This window comes from Lissotriton vulgaris, unplaced genomic scaffold, assembly GCF_964263255.1.
Source record: "Lissotriton vulgaris unplaced genomic scaffold, aLisVul1.2 SCAFFOLD_5125, whole genome shotgun sequence".
NCBI lineage: Eukaryota > Metazoa > Chordata > Amphibia > Caudata > Salamandridae > Lissotriton > Lissotriton vulgaris.
The window spans coordinates 13,830-28,367 of record NW_028241590.1 but is presented as its reverse complement, the minus strand read 5'-3'; the positions used below and the strand labels follow the sequence as shown (position 1 = coordinate 28,367).

At 43.9% G+C, this 14,538-nt stretch overlaps 1 long non-coding RNA gene across 1 annotated transcript in view; it reads right to left on the bottom strand.

Annotated features, from left to right (window-relative positions):
* LOC147670608 (uncharacterized) overlaps positions 1-6,412 on the bottom strand; it is a 58,545-nt gene extending 52,133 nt beyond the window's left edge. Inside the window, exon 1 of the long non-coding RNA XR_015303647.1 lies at positions 6,353-6,412. This is a non-coding gene — a long non-coding RNA (uncharacterized LOC147670608). The remainder of the gene's footprint in view (positions 1-6,352) is intronic.
* Positions 6,413-14,538: the final 8,126 nt, after the last annotated feature.

The window sequence follows — 14,538 nt, the reverse complement described above, 5'->3', positions numbered from 1 at the left end:
TGTCATGTTATTGCTTGATTGTGCATGCCTCGCTACCACTTACAGTTTGTTCTTGTTGTATTCTATGCTGCAACTGTAATGTGGAGTCAGTTACCGCTAATCTCTTGGAGACTTGAGATTGTATGCAGGGAGTGCTTCTTATGTACAAATAAACTTATTATTTTCATCATCTACCTGTGGATATTTACTCTACAAGTCCACTCATAGAATATAATTTACAGGCCCTGGGTACATGCAGTGCCATGTACTAGGGATTTATAAGTTAATTCAATTTCCCAATAAGGTGAATGCCAATTTTACCATGTTTAGCCAGAAGAGCACCAGCAGTTTTCCACTGTATAGCAGGGGTAAAGTATGCAGCGCCTTTTGGCCAACAAAAATGGGTTCAGCTAAAAAAGCCAAGAATCTGGGGAAATACCACAGAAAAGATGGTGGTTATGCCTTCCCACATTATTATTCAATTTGCTATCTTTATTCAGAACAGAGAGAACTGCTGTTTATTATATGCAGAACGTGTTTGCCATATATGGTCCTTTTGTATTTAGAATTTATGACTTTGGTTCGATTAATGCTAGTTCCCTGATCATATAAAATTTTGCTTTCTATAAGGACAATTTTAACATGTTAATAAATCTGCATAATTGAGAATTGGAGAAACCGAGTTCTGTGCATTTCAATGAACTTGTATTTGATCACTGGATACTCAGTTTCCTGTGAACGGACCCTTTTAAATGTTCATTGTACTGGTGCGTCAACATACCCATGACTATGTTCCAGCCAAATTAATCAATTATGTCCTCAAAGGGCAAAAAGGGGCATTCATATGTTGACTAAAGGCCTGATAATGAGTTTGGAGGTGTGGGAGCAGAGCAGCATTCCACTGCCCCACTCACATACCGCCAAGCACCCCCACTGACCACCCTCCAGATTACAAATTGTAATCTGGATGGGCAATCCTGAGGCAGCTGGCTCACGGCAAATAGGAGAGCCTTAGAAAGGCAGCGCCGTGGGAAAGCCACAGCACGACATGGACTGTAAATTGCTAGAACTGGGATGCAGAAAGATAGGGGGGCCATGTAGGGCCCCCTAAGTTTCCTCTCCACCACCCTTTTTCATGGCAGGCTCACTGCCATGAAAAGGAGGGCAGTAAGGAAACTCATAATATGCTTTGAAGTGCCGCAGCTGCACCACCAACCATATTGTCGCCTCATATTAGTGCACTACTGCCTGGGATTTTGGAACACTGGTGGTTGCGGCGGTTCTCTGGCGGTCCAACCGCGGTACCTGTAATATGGTGGTTGGACCGCTGGTGAAGTGGTCTGTGAACCCCACAACATTTCAAACACGAGTCTGGCGGTCCAATGGACTGCCAAACTCGTAATCAGGCCCTAAATGGAATGAAAAACAATAGAACAAAAATCAAATGAGCAGGCTCAGCATTCATACAAAATCCCATAACCATGACCTACTCTATTTTACAACTGTCAAATTTATTTTCCAGTTATGAAAGAATTCACCATTCAAGTAAGTTGAAACTTGACATGTTACAAATGATGTGCTGGAGAGTGCCCCAACAAGGGTCCGTTCCCCAAACATCTTTAACTTCCTGCACTTCTTGCACAATTTTAATTCCTCTACATCCAGCTAGCATTCCAGTGATACAACTCCACTTCAGTTCTTTGCAACCGACTTGGGAATCACCTTTTTTTTTAAAACATATTTTTATTGATTTTGCGCAACAGTTATGCATGGAATGCAGGTCAGTATATCGACAGTCTATTTGTGCAGCGTATTTTACTTGGTTTTACAATAATTATACATCTGGCCGTTACAGCGGTCCAATGGAGTCTATGCAATACATGAGTAACATTACGTCACTGTTGCAATACAAATAAGTATATCAATGGTTTCAAAACAATATGCGTCCCTGGCTCCCAAATGCCTCTGCTCTAAATACAGCCATCATATATCAGTTACATTTACAGTCATATCTTCACATTTCACATTTAGCCTAACATAACAAACTCCTTATCCCTCCCACCGCCCTTTGGCTCGGCCAACTTCCCGGCTAGTAACATATTCACATGTTTAATCCTTCCCTTATGTACCCATTTCCTCTGTAGTACACTCTACTCATTTCTCACCCCGTCCATGATTAGAGAACAGTGCAGACACAGACTTTTGCAGACATTCCCTGTTTTTTGGGGGATTCAGTTAAGGAGCATCTATACGTTCTCAGTATGATAGTATATCTATCACGGTGTATTCCTCCATCATCGTATTCCAAACCATAGATATTGGTGTTCTACGTAAGGAACTATATTCTTCCCTTTGTAGTTCAGCCCCCGCTGCCTTCCCCCATCTGACCATTTCCGCATGCCACTCCTGTAGTGATAGAGCCCTGGTGGCTTTCCAAAGTATTGTGATGTTTCTTTTTGCTAGGAGTAGTGCAAGATTAGCAAATCTATGAGTTGGATTACCTTTCTTCCCACGGGGTCCCAGGCCCAGTATACAGTATTCCATTGTGCCATTGTTGCGTACTGGGGTGACGGTTGCCAGTATCCGACACACCGACGTCCAGTAGAGTCTTACTCTCGGGCAGTTCCATTTCATGTGTATTAGTCCCGTGCTGGGTGTGTGACAATGGGGGCAAGTGTCTTCTGCGCCTGAAAACATGGTGCTTAGCCTATGTGGGGTCAAATACGCTCTGTGTAACAGCACCAATTGGATGAACTTGAATTTGGGAGTTGAAATACACCTTCCTAGGGTAGCCTATTATAGTGTCCCAGTCTTTATCTGCAAAAGCAAGTGACTACTACGAGATTGCCACAACCGTTCGGATCCCCCGTGACAACCATTAGGTCAAGTGTGCCCCATGTCCTATTAAGTACTGCATAGTAATGAGTGCATTTGTAGCGGGTTCAGTACCCCCTTGGGTCCATGTGTCTCTAATAAATCTCAAAATACTGGCATGTAAAAGGAACAACCTGTCCGAGGTTCCATACTCGCGTACAAAGGCCTCATGTGACATTAGAACCCCTTCTGAGAAGAACGCTCCTACAGTAGTAATTCCTGTTTCGGACCACGCCCGTAGAGCACGATTAGTCACTACCCCTGTTTGTAGAGGAATACCCTGCAGCGGGATGGTGGGAACGTATGGTGATGTTTGCTTCGTGTATCGCAATGCATGTCTCCAGTTTATCAGCGCTATCCATAGCAGGTGGGTGCCGTTGATCTGGGCCGTTGATCCGGGCCTTGGGGAGTAGTAGTCTGTGGATATCTCCTCAGTCCCAGGCCCAATACAATACCCCTAGTTTCTGCAAGTTGCGTCCCGCTAGCCAGTACGCAAGCCACTGCAGTTGGCTAGCAAAGCAGTACGCCTTCAAATCTGGCACTCCCAGTCCTCCCTGTCCTGTACTCAGTTGTAGTTTCATTAGGCTAATTCGTCTGCGTCTTTTCCCCCAAATCAGCTCTGTCATTAGAGAGTTCAATAATTAAAAAATCCCTCCCGGCACCAATACGGGCAGGTTAGTGAAGTAATAAAGCAGCCTTGGTAAGAGCAGCCCTTCCAGCCATTGATTGGTGAAGTGAGGTCCAGAACTTAACCTGTGTTTTGAGAACAGTGACAGCGCGAATCAGATTGCCTTCGAGCAAGTCTGTTGCGTCACGATAAATCTGTATACTCAAATACCTGAAGGTGTCGGGTGCTATACTGAATTCCTGTTGGCCAAAACGCAATCATCCACCACGCGCGGGGCCGTCAAAAAAGAAAACATAAGATTTGGCAGCGTTAACCGTGAGGCCAGACAACTCCCGAAAGGAATCAAAAGTTGAGGGCAGGAGCACGAGATCCATATCCATATTTTTTATGTACAAAATGATGTTGTCGGCGTATGCAAAGACAATATGAATTGCGGGGCCTCTCGCAATTCCCTTACACCTGGATAGGGAATGGAGCCTATGTAAAAGGGGTTCCAATGCCAAGATAAAAAGTAAAGACGGCAGTGGACATCCTTGTCTGGTACCTCTAGCCACTGTATATTGTTGTGATATATGCTGTCCTGTGTGTGCACAAGCAGTTAGATGTGTGTATAGTAGCCGCGCCCATGCAATATATTCGGCCGGTATTGCAAACCTGGAAAGGGTATAGAGCATGTAGTCCCGGTGTAGCGAGTCGAAAGCCTGCCGTAGGTCAAGGGATATGCACCCCTCTTTTGTCCCCGAGCCAAATATACCCATCATAATTTGATGCAGGCATCTGATATTAAGCGCCGTACTCCTCCCGGATACGAATCCGCATTGATCAATGTGTATCAACTTCGGAATAAATTGACATAGCCTATTGGCCAACAGTTTACTCAGAATTTTATAATCCGAGTTGAGTAGTGATAAGGGTCTGTATCCTGACATGTCCGAACCGTCTCTCCCAGGTTTGAATAGTGGGACCACAGTCGCCTGTAACATTGCTAGGGGGAGCACACCTGCTTCCAGTGATTTTTGATATAGACATTTCAGGTGCGGTACCAGCAAATCAGCATATAGCCCATAAAATTCGATAGGCAGGCCGTCATTACCAGGGGTTTTATTGCGTGGTAGAGCTTTGATCGTCTGTCTGATTTCTATTCCAGTCACCGGCCTCGTTAGTTCTTCACGCTGCTGTTGCGTTAGTTGCGGCAGCTGCAACCCGTCAAAGAAAGGTACAAAGTCTGCATCGTTGTGATCTGCTGGTTGTCTATAGAGGTACTCATAATAATCTTGAAACGCAGTGTTGATTTCCAGCTTCATGGTGACAATACCACCCTCAGTAGCCTGAATCTCTAGAATAGGGGATGGTGTGGGAGCGTTTTTAACCAGTTTTACCAGTAGGGGGCCTGCTCTGTCTGCATGTGCGTGTTGCTTCTGTGTGTAGAGTCAAAAATCTATTTTTCGCAAATCCTCTAAGAGCTCTCATACTGCATGTTGGCTTCCTGTAGCTGTGTTAGTTGCTCATTTGTCCCCGCTGCCTCCCCTTCAAGTGTGCTCAGTTAACCTTCCACTTCCGCTAGCCGGTTTATGAGAGTGAGTCTAACTCCCCATTTCGTACCTATTGCCACCCCCCATATAACTGTTTTGAAGGCGCCCCATTCTAGTTGACTTGTGCTAGCAGACCCTGAATTCTCGGAGAAATAATTAACAATCGCTTCTGACAAGGTGCTACAGAAGATTTGGTCCTCCGGCAGTTGGGGCTTCAATCTCCATGTCGGTATCGGGGTCAGGATCCTACCCCACTGTAGGTATAACTCCACTGGATTGTGGTCCGACAGTGTCTTGCCCATGTGCAGCATGCTGTCAAGAGAGCTCAGCAGTGCTTCGGAGCAAAATAATCTGTCTATTCTAGTATGTAGCCGGTGTGGAGGTGAGTAAAAGGAATATTCTCTGCGTCCCTGGTTTTTCACTCACCAGGTGTTGTGTAGCTCACAAACCCCCTGTGCATCCCTTAAGGGCGTCCGTTTGTTTTCGACTCTCAGCTACATGCAGCGGGGGGTGCGACCTATCAAAATCAATATCCAACACCACATTAAAGTCAACCCCTAGTACTAAGCGGTAGTCAGACCAGTCCATCAGTGTCACACTAAGTGTCGCCAGGTAACTATCCTGGTCTGTGTTCAGGGCATATAGACTCCCTACGAGATTGTGTGCCCCATCCAGTAAGCCATGAAGCAGTACATATCTGCTGTGTAGGTCAACTCTTTGCTCTAGTAACTTAAAGGGGACAACACTACGCACCCAGATCGCCACCCCCCAAATGCGGAATAATCAGTGAAAAACAATTGTCCCCTCCATTTCATCCGCAATTTAGGCGCTTCATCATGAGTCAGGTGAGTTTCCTAAAGGAAAGCTGATTCTATCCTTCTTCTGTTCAGCTGTGCCAGAATACGATGTCTCTTATGGACTGAACCCATGCCCCTCACATTCCAGGTGCAATATTTATGCTTGTTGTGTAATGTCATATTGAAACAGGAGGTGTGATGTCCCCGCAGCACGTGAATTTCTGAGCCAGTAAGGTGTCGTGAGTGCGAGGGCCGAGCATGCATTACCAACTAAATTCTCAAACACTAGGTTCGCCTCAGAAAACAACAGAGGACCAAACATGAAACACAAGTCCAACATAGACTCCAAATAAGAAATGGCAGAGTGCATTCGCTAGGGGGGTAGAAGGTAACAACTTCCCTATTCCGAACGGGCATTTCACTGCACAACAAAGGAATGTACTTATTAATCCTATATACTTCCCCCCACAGCTCCAAGTATCTAGACCCTTAAACACTAGCTTACAATAACAAAGCAAAATGCGGAATAGCATATACGTTACCACTCCCGATCATCCCTGTACCACAGCTCTCGTAGTCTCCAGCCATTTGTGCAGTAATTGAAGGAAACAGTGTCAGGCTAGTTTCAAATTCAGAGCGCACCATCACTGCATCCGATGATTTCGATGAATCAGCTGTATTTTGGGATCATGTGCTGCCATCGCCGCTGCCGTTAAAAGGACATAATTTTGACTGTTTGTAATTTGCTCTGGAGTTGGCCCATTGTCCGCAGTGTCCATGACTCGTCTGTTGTCTACCATGTGGCTCCCGGTATCTTGTGGTGTGAGCACCCTGCGCAGCCGGCCTGATGGGAGCGAGGTCTGCAAGACCGCCGGTTTATATGTTATTTCCAGCCAATCCGCCGCTTCTTCTGAGCTGTCAAAGAAAAATGATTTTTTTCCATAGATAACCTTCAGCTGTGCCGGGAAGAGCAGCGCATATTTCAGATTACGGGCTCTCAAGTTCTTCCTTACTTCCTGGAAGGTGGCCCTGGCTTTTTGCACCGCCAAGGTAAATCTTGGTGGAGAGAGATCGTTTTGTTCTCGAAGCGTATACGGGCTTTCTCCCTAGCCGCCCTCAATATTGTGTCGTAATCTTTATAGTTCAGGATGCGTGCTATTAGTGGTCTTGGCGGTGCACCAGGTTGGGGTGGTTTTGGTGGTACTTTATGCGCTCTCTCCACACTGTAGAGGGTTGTCAGCCATTCCTTTGCCACGTGGTCCCGCAACCAGTTTTCCACGAATTGGGTGGGATTAGTTCCCTCGCTTCGGTCCGGAATACCAAGAATTCTGACATTATTACGTCGGGAGTGTCCTTCTGCGTCATCCACCCTATTTTGTAAGCCCTTCAGCTGTCGCTGAAACTGTTCAAGCTGAGGGGTATGCATGGTCTGCTGTGGAATCAAGTCGTCCAGGGCCAGCCTATTCAACTTCACTTTGTCCGTTAGTTTCTTGTGGTCCACCTGCAGCAAATTTAGACTAGTGGATAGCGCTCCCATTTGTGATTGGATTGTGATGATACGTGAGTCCTGTATTTCTTTCAAAATTAGATTTAGCTTGGCAGCGTGTTGATCAGTTCCCGTGGGGGGGGGGCAGCACCTCTTTGTCCCAACTGTTGGAGGGTCCCTGCTGGGCGCGAAGTGCACATCCTCGCCGGACGCTGCGCCAGTTTGTTTAGTTCTGCGGCGTCCCATATTGCCCCGAAAATCTCGTGTATTCCATTGTTCATGTAGTGCTCTGGAGTGGGCTGTATAGGCATACGCACTAATGCTGTTCGCACCTCTCCCCAACCAGTCCAGACCCCAGCCGGGAGGTGTCTACACATGTGGCCCCGTGGTTTTATACTTTCATAGTTCTCTTGTAGCGGTCACCCAGGGCGTACTGGAATCGCCCCCGTTCAGCATGCAGACGCTGCACTGAGGTCCCGCCATAACTTGGCAGAACACGCTGTTGCCCCCGGTGTACCACCGCTCTGCACACCTCTGGAATTCGTTTCTAAGTTTCTAAACACTGCCAAGCGGTAACTGGGTCTCCGGGGTGCGTTTCCATCCCCACTACAGGCAGTCAGGTGTCTTTACCACCGGGGCCAAAGGCAGCAATGGCATATACTTCTTCCCTAGGCAAAAGTAGGCTGTCTTCCTGCCCACCCCTGCTGTTGTTCCTTTCTCTGTCCAGAGCAGGATTCCCAGTTCTCTCACAGCGTCTCACATGCAGCTTGCAGCCTCCTTGAACCCCAGGTGGCCAGGAAAAACCACAGCAGTGCTGGATTCCGGGCACTTTGATCACTCCGTAGCTCATCGCCAGTCACTTAATGGCTGCTAGCGTCGCAGCACTAACATCTGTTTCTGCCTGTTCCTGCGTGATTCCACCAGCACAGATATGGCCAACGCCCGCTATAACCGCACCAATCACTTGCATATTCCCAGCGCTGCAGCTGACCTGCACCATTGGGGGATGAGTCCACTCCTCTAACGCCTCCGTCCGCCATTTTGTATTTGCTCCACTCGTCCTGTCACAGCCAACCCCGGTGGCCAGGTCCACTTGCTCAAGTTTGCTCACTGTGCACAGCTGCTAGACTTTGCATCTCCACATCACGGACAGAGAACACCGGGGATACGGTGTGAATCGCGGCATCCGCGAGCCCATACAATTCTTTGTGCTTTGTTTCAAGACTCCGCCCTCCGTTTCCCATTGATCGCCATGGTGCTCCGAGTTGTTGCTGTAAAGTACCACTTCCACAGCCATCAGGGGTCCCAAAACACTTCCAGGGATTCTGGAAGCATTCCGCTCTCGATAATCTTGTTCTTTGTGTTCGAGGATCCAGTTAATTACAGGATATGCTGGCAAGTGTCATGGGTTTGGAACAAAGCTCCCTTAGCTAACGTCCTCCATGCTCGGCAGCTGGTCAGGCCCCCCCTGAATCCACCTTATACCCAATTCTTCATCTATATGTTTCATTAGATGAACCAGATGGTACACAGTCAAAATATCGAATCTTTAATTTCGACCAACACTTATATCCAGTTGCTAATATCGAAGGGACAGAATATCGATGTCCAGAATATCGATGGACAGAATATCGACCCTAAGGTAAGTAATATCGAAATTACTTATATCGATAGCATATATATCGATGTTAGTAATATCGAAATTACTTATATCGATAGCATATATATCGATGTAAGTAATTTCGATTTACTAATATGTGTTATAAATTTTAGTTAAGTATTTTAAATAATTGTTATAATATGTGTTTAATATTTTTTATATAAATAAATATATATAAAAGTAAATTATATGTTTTACTACCAGAGCGGGTTGTGGGTTTTTAGGGGAATAGGGTGGGAAGTATTTTAATTGTAATAAATTAAATATTTTTTAATGATTAATTTATTTTGAAATTAAATATTAATTGGCAATGAATTATTTTAATTGATTAATTAATTATTTAATTGATAATTTATGTATATTTATAAGTAAATAATATGTTTTACTACTGGAGCGGGTTGTGGGTTTATAGGGGAATAGGGTGGGAAGTAATTTAATTGTAATTAATAAAAAAAAATTTAAGCATATTTTATTTTGTAATTAAATATTAATTGGTAATTACAATTTTTAATTGATAAATTAATTCTTTAATTGGTAATTAATTTTTTTAATTGATAAATTAATTCTTTAATTGGTAATTAATGTAATTTTTAATTAAATGTTATGTGTTACTACTGGAGCGGGTTGTGTGTTTATAGGGGAATAGGGTGGGAACTGATTTAATTACAAATAATTTATTATATTTTTATGTATATAATAATTTTTAATTAAAAAATTATTTGCAATTAATTATTTCAATTGATTAAGTAAATATTTAATTGATAATTAATTTTCAATTAAATGTGATGTGATAGTACTGGAGCGTGTTGTGTGTTTATAGGGGAATAGGGTGGGTTGGAAATAGTAATATTTACCCTTAGGCTATCCAACACTTTCCCTACTGTTGCACCCTCTGGAGTCGGAATAGTAATTTTTACCCCTACGCTATCCAACACTTTCCCTACTGTTGCACCCTTTGGAGTGAGAATAGTAATTTTTAACCACCCGCTATCCAACGCTTTTCCTACTATTGCACCCTCTGGAGTGGGAATAGTAATTTTTACTCACCTGCTATCCTACGCTTTCCCTACTGTTGCACCCTCTGGAGTGGGAATAGTAATTTTTACCCCTATGCTATCCAACACTTTCCCTACTGTTGCACCCTCTGGAGTGAGAATAGTAATTTTTACCCACCCGCTATCCAACGCTTTCCCTACTGTTGCACCCTCTGGAGTGGAAATAGTAATTTTTACCCTTACGCTATCCAACACTTTCCCTACTGTTCCACCCTCTGGAGTGGGAATAGTAATTTTTACTCACCCGCTATCCTACGCTTTCCCTACTGTTGCACCCTTTAGAGTGGGAATAGTAATTTTTACCCCTACGCTATCCAACACTTTCCCTACTGTTGCACCCTCTGGAGTGAGAATAGTAATTTTTACCCACCCGCTATCCTACGCTTTCCCTACTGTTGCACCCTCTGGAGTGGGAATAGTAATTTATACCCCTACGCTATCCAACACTTTCCCTACTGTTGCATCCTCTGGAGTGGGAATAGTAATTTTTACCCACCCGCTATCCAACGCTTTCCCTACTGTTGCACCCTCTGGAGTGGGAATAGTAATTTTTACCCTTACGCTATCCAACACTTTCCCTACTGTTGCATCCTCTGGAGTGGGAATAGTAATTTTTACCCCTACGCTATCCAACACTTTCCCTACTGTTGCACCCTCTGGAGTGGGAATAGTAATTTTTACCCCTACGCTATCCAACACTTTCCCTACTGTTGCACCCTCTGGAGTGAGAATAGTAATTTTTACCCACCCGCTATCCAACGCTTTCCCTACTGTTGCACTCTCTGGAGTTGGAATAGTAATTTTGACCTTTACACTATTTAATGTTTTCACTACTATTTAATTTTCTTATTTGGGAATAGAAATGTTACAATCTACGCTATCCAATGTTTTTATTACTGTAGTTATTTTTATACTTTAAATAGTAGTTTTATTTATTTATGTATTTTATATATTTTGAAGTAATTTAGATAATGTTGTATTTAATTAACTTTAAAAATATAGAATTATTTAATTATTATGTTTTAAATATATATTTATTTATATATTATATTAATTTATGTATGTAAATGCATTAGTAATTTATATTATTTTTTTTATAAATTATACATAATTGACATAATTAATAATAAATATTGTTAAGTAAGTATATATTATATATGTTTTGTTAATTTGTATTTATATTTTTATTAAATATGTATTATTTATTTATTTTTAACATTATTAAATATGTTTAATTATGTTTAAGTAATTTATAAGTATTATTTACATTATTTTACTTTTTTTTTTAAACAGAAAAAAAACGATATATTTAACAACGATATTTTTAACATCGATATTATTTTTTCGATATTTTGGTACTTACTATGTTGTAGATAGGGCGTCGATATTCTTGCCATCGATATAATTGCATCGATATATGTGTAGGTCGAAATTCTGTCTGTCCAAATTCTGTCATAGATCCGAACCAGCGATTCTTCCTGAATATAGCCTGCACTGAAATGTTGTTAGTGTGAGAAGCTGATGCCATCATGATAACCTTTTTCTAGCCCAAGGTCTTGGAAGTGGTCTATCAACTGCTCCTAAATAAGCAAGCAGGGTGCAGCAGCTGTAGTGAGGGCAGCTCAGTCTGCAGAGTTTGTACCTTGGTTTTGTCTCTCCTTGGCAAACTGTTTTGCTTCTCTAAAACAAACGCCTAGATAGGGAGTTTGTTTTATTTAAACTAAAAACCTGAGTCCTTGATGTAGTGGGAGGATGCCTTGCATGTAGTTCTGTACAGGAAACTTCACTGATGGTTGAGATTCCCAGAAAAGAGTGGACTTTGAACTGTCAGATCTGTGGCTTATGGTCTGACAGGCCTGTATAATTCCCATATCTCTAAATGATGTAGGTAAAACTTGAGGCAGATGAGGACAACAATGGGAAACAATTCACAAAGAAAGGTGCAGGAAGAAGAGGAGAAGGAGAAACTTTCAGGGCTTCAATCTTAAACCTTTTAGCTTTGAGAACAAGTGTCCTGTCTCTCTCTCTCTCTTTGCTTTAGATGTCCTGGCCCTCATTATATGTTCAGGGCTAAATTCCAATCCATGTGCAAATGTGTTTAAACAGGGATTGGTATTATGAGTTGTGTGATAATTATCAAACCCTCGCAGTTTTCCCATAATAAATCCTGGCAGGTCAAACCTACTGAAATCGGGAGAAAAGCTCAGAAAAAGATGTGTATGTGGATGCAGAGGTATGTTTAAAGGCAGTGCTACGGGTAAGTGTAACTTTGGAAGTAGGCGCACAGTAGATGTAGTTGTACAAATGTTTGTAGACACAGGTGTGGATGTAGCATACCAGTAGTAAAAAAAGATAGAAGCAGATTAGAGCAAGGAATGTTGAGAGAGATGGATGGTGAGGTAGGAGTAGAGACAGATTTTCAAAGAGATATACACACAAGTAGAGATAGAGATGTTTTAAAGGCAGAAACAGAGACACAGGTTAGTGTAAAGATGGAGTTTGAATTAGAGGCAATTGTAGAGCTTGAGGTACATATCAAGGTGAAAAATATGAACTAGAGTTGGAAGTAAACTCGGCGTTACTATTGGCGAAAGTGAAAAGATTAGTGTTATGGTTAGTGTTATGCTTGAGGTTAGGTTTAATGGTTTGTTACATGCCGGATGTTGAGAGAAGGGGAGCGAGGTAAACATTTGCAAGATGTGCTATAGGTAATCACGTCTCTAACTCCTTCGATGCTGGGCACATTCCCCCACTGTGCTGGGGGAAGGGGGGGGGCACTTACAGCGCCCCCGTGCTCATGTGCTCATGACGAGCTGAGCTCCTCATGACCACACCCGTTTTCATAGAACGCTTGCACAGCAGGGGAATTAGCCCAGCTCGTCATGAGCACAGGAGAACCGTGGCTCATGACGAGCTCAGCTCGTCATGAGCCTCGAAGGAGCTAGATGCTGATCATCTCTGAGCTGACTTGCCAGACGGTTCTAGAAGAGACTAAGGATAATAGACAAGATTGAAAATGTACCTAACAACGTAAGAGTAAGTTTCAATTTCATTAAGGACACTGAGGCACGAATTATGATATTTCTTCCTTCGTTTCATTAACAGTAAATTCCACAGCAGCCAACAGCAAGAAACTCAGAAGAAAAACACACTCCCATGAACATTAGGGAGACCAACAATCCATAGTTCTTTCACAGTGTCCACGCCGCATGGGGTCACATCGTCCCTCTTTACTGGCTAGACCTCCTCTTTCTTTGTGCGAGTCATGCCAAAGGATGCACCTCACTGGTCCTGTTTTGAAGTGTTGTTCACTGGAAAGAGAGACAGAGTTAGAAACTGGAGGAACTCTTGTTCAATCAATCAATCAATCAATCAGGGTAATTGTAAGTGCGCTGTGGGGAGGGGGGTCCGCAGATCTGTTAGCCGAAGAGCCAGGTTTTGAGGACCTTCCAGAAGGTGTTCAGAGAGGGGACACGTCTGATGTCTGCTGGTAGTTCGTTCCAGGCCTTGGCTGCAACGTAAGAGAAGGATCTTCTGCCTGCTCTGGCTCCATGGATGCACAGGGTTTTGGCCAGTGCGTGGTTGGACGATCGGAGGTTCTTTTTGGGTTTTATGGTGAGTGATGAATCGACTATAATGCCAAGGTTTTTTGCGTGGCCCGAGGGGGTAGGTGGGATTCCGAGTGCGGTCGGCCACCAGATGCTGTCCTATGCTGAGGGGGTGGTTCCAAGGATGAGGACTTCTGTATTCTCGACGTTGAGCTTCAGGCAGCTGTTGGTCATCCAGAACGCAAAGTTTTGCATTCCTTTCTGAAAGTTGAGTTTGATGGTGGTGGGGTCTTTAGTGAGGGAGAGGATAATCTTGGTGTCGTCGGTGTAGGATACGATGTTGAGGCTGTGTTGTTCTACGATGGCTGTGAGGGGGCCATGTAGATGTTGAAGAAGGTCGGGTTCAGCGTTGAACCCTATGGGACTTCGCAGGTGAGTTTCATGGGATCAGAGAGGAAGGGTGGTAGTTTGATCCTTTGGCTTCTTCCGGTGAGGAATGATCGAATCCAGTCAAGGGCTCTTCCTTGTATCCCGGCGTTGTGTAGTCTGGTGACTAGTGTGCAGTGGGAGACGGTGTCGAAAGCTGCTGATAGGTCAAGTAGGATAAGGGCTGCGAGTGGCCTTGGTCCAGGAGGGTGCGGATGCCGTCTGTGGTGGCAAGCATGGTGGTCTTGGTACTGTGGTTGCTTTGAAATCTGGATTGGGACGGGTGGAGGACTGCGTTCTCTTTGATGAATTGAGTCAGTTCCCTGCTGACTGTTTTGTATGAAACTTTGGCTGCGAAGGGGAGGAGCGAGATGGTTTGGTAGTTCTTGAGGTCGGTGGGGTTAGTTGTGGGTTGCTTGAGCAGGTACCTGACTTCTGCGCACTTCCAATTGTCTGGGTAGGTGCCTGTTTGGGGGGTGGTGTTGATGGTGCATTGAAGTTTGGGTGCGATGGCAGTTGCGGTTCTGTGGTAGATGTGAGGAGGGCAGAAGTC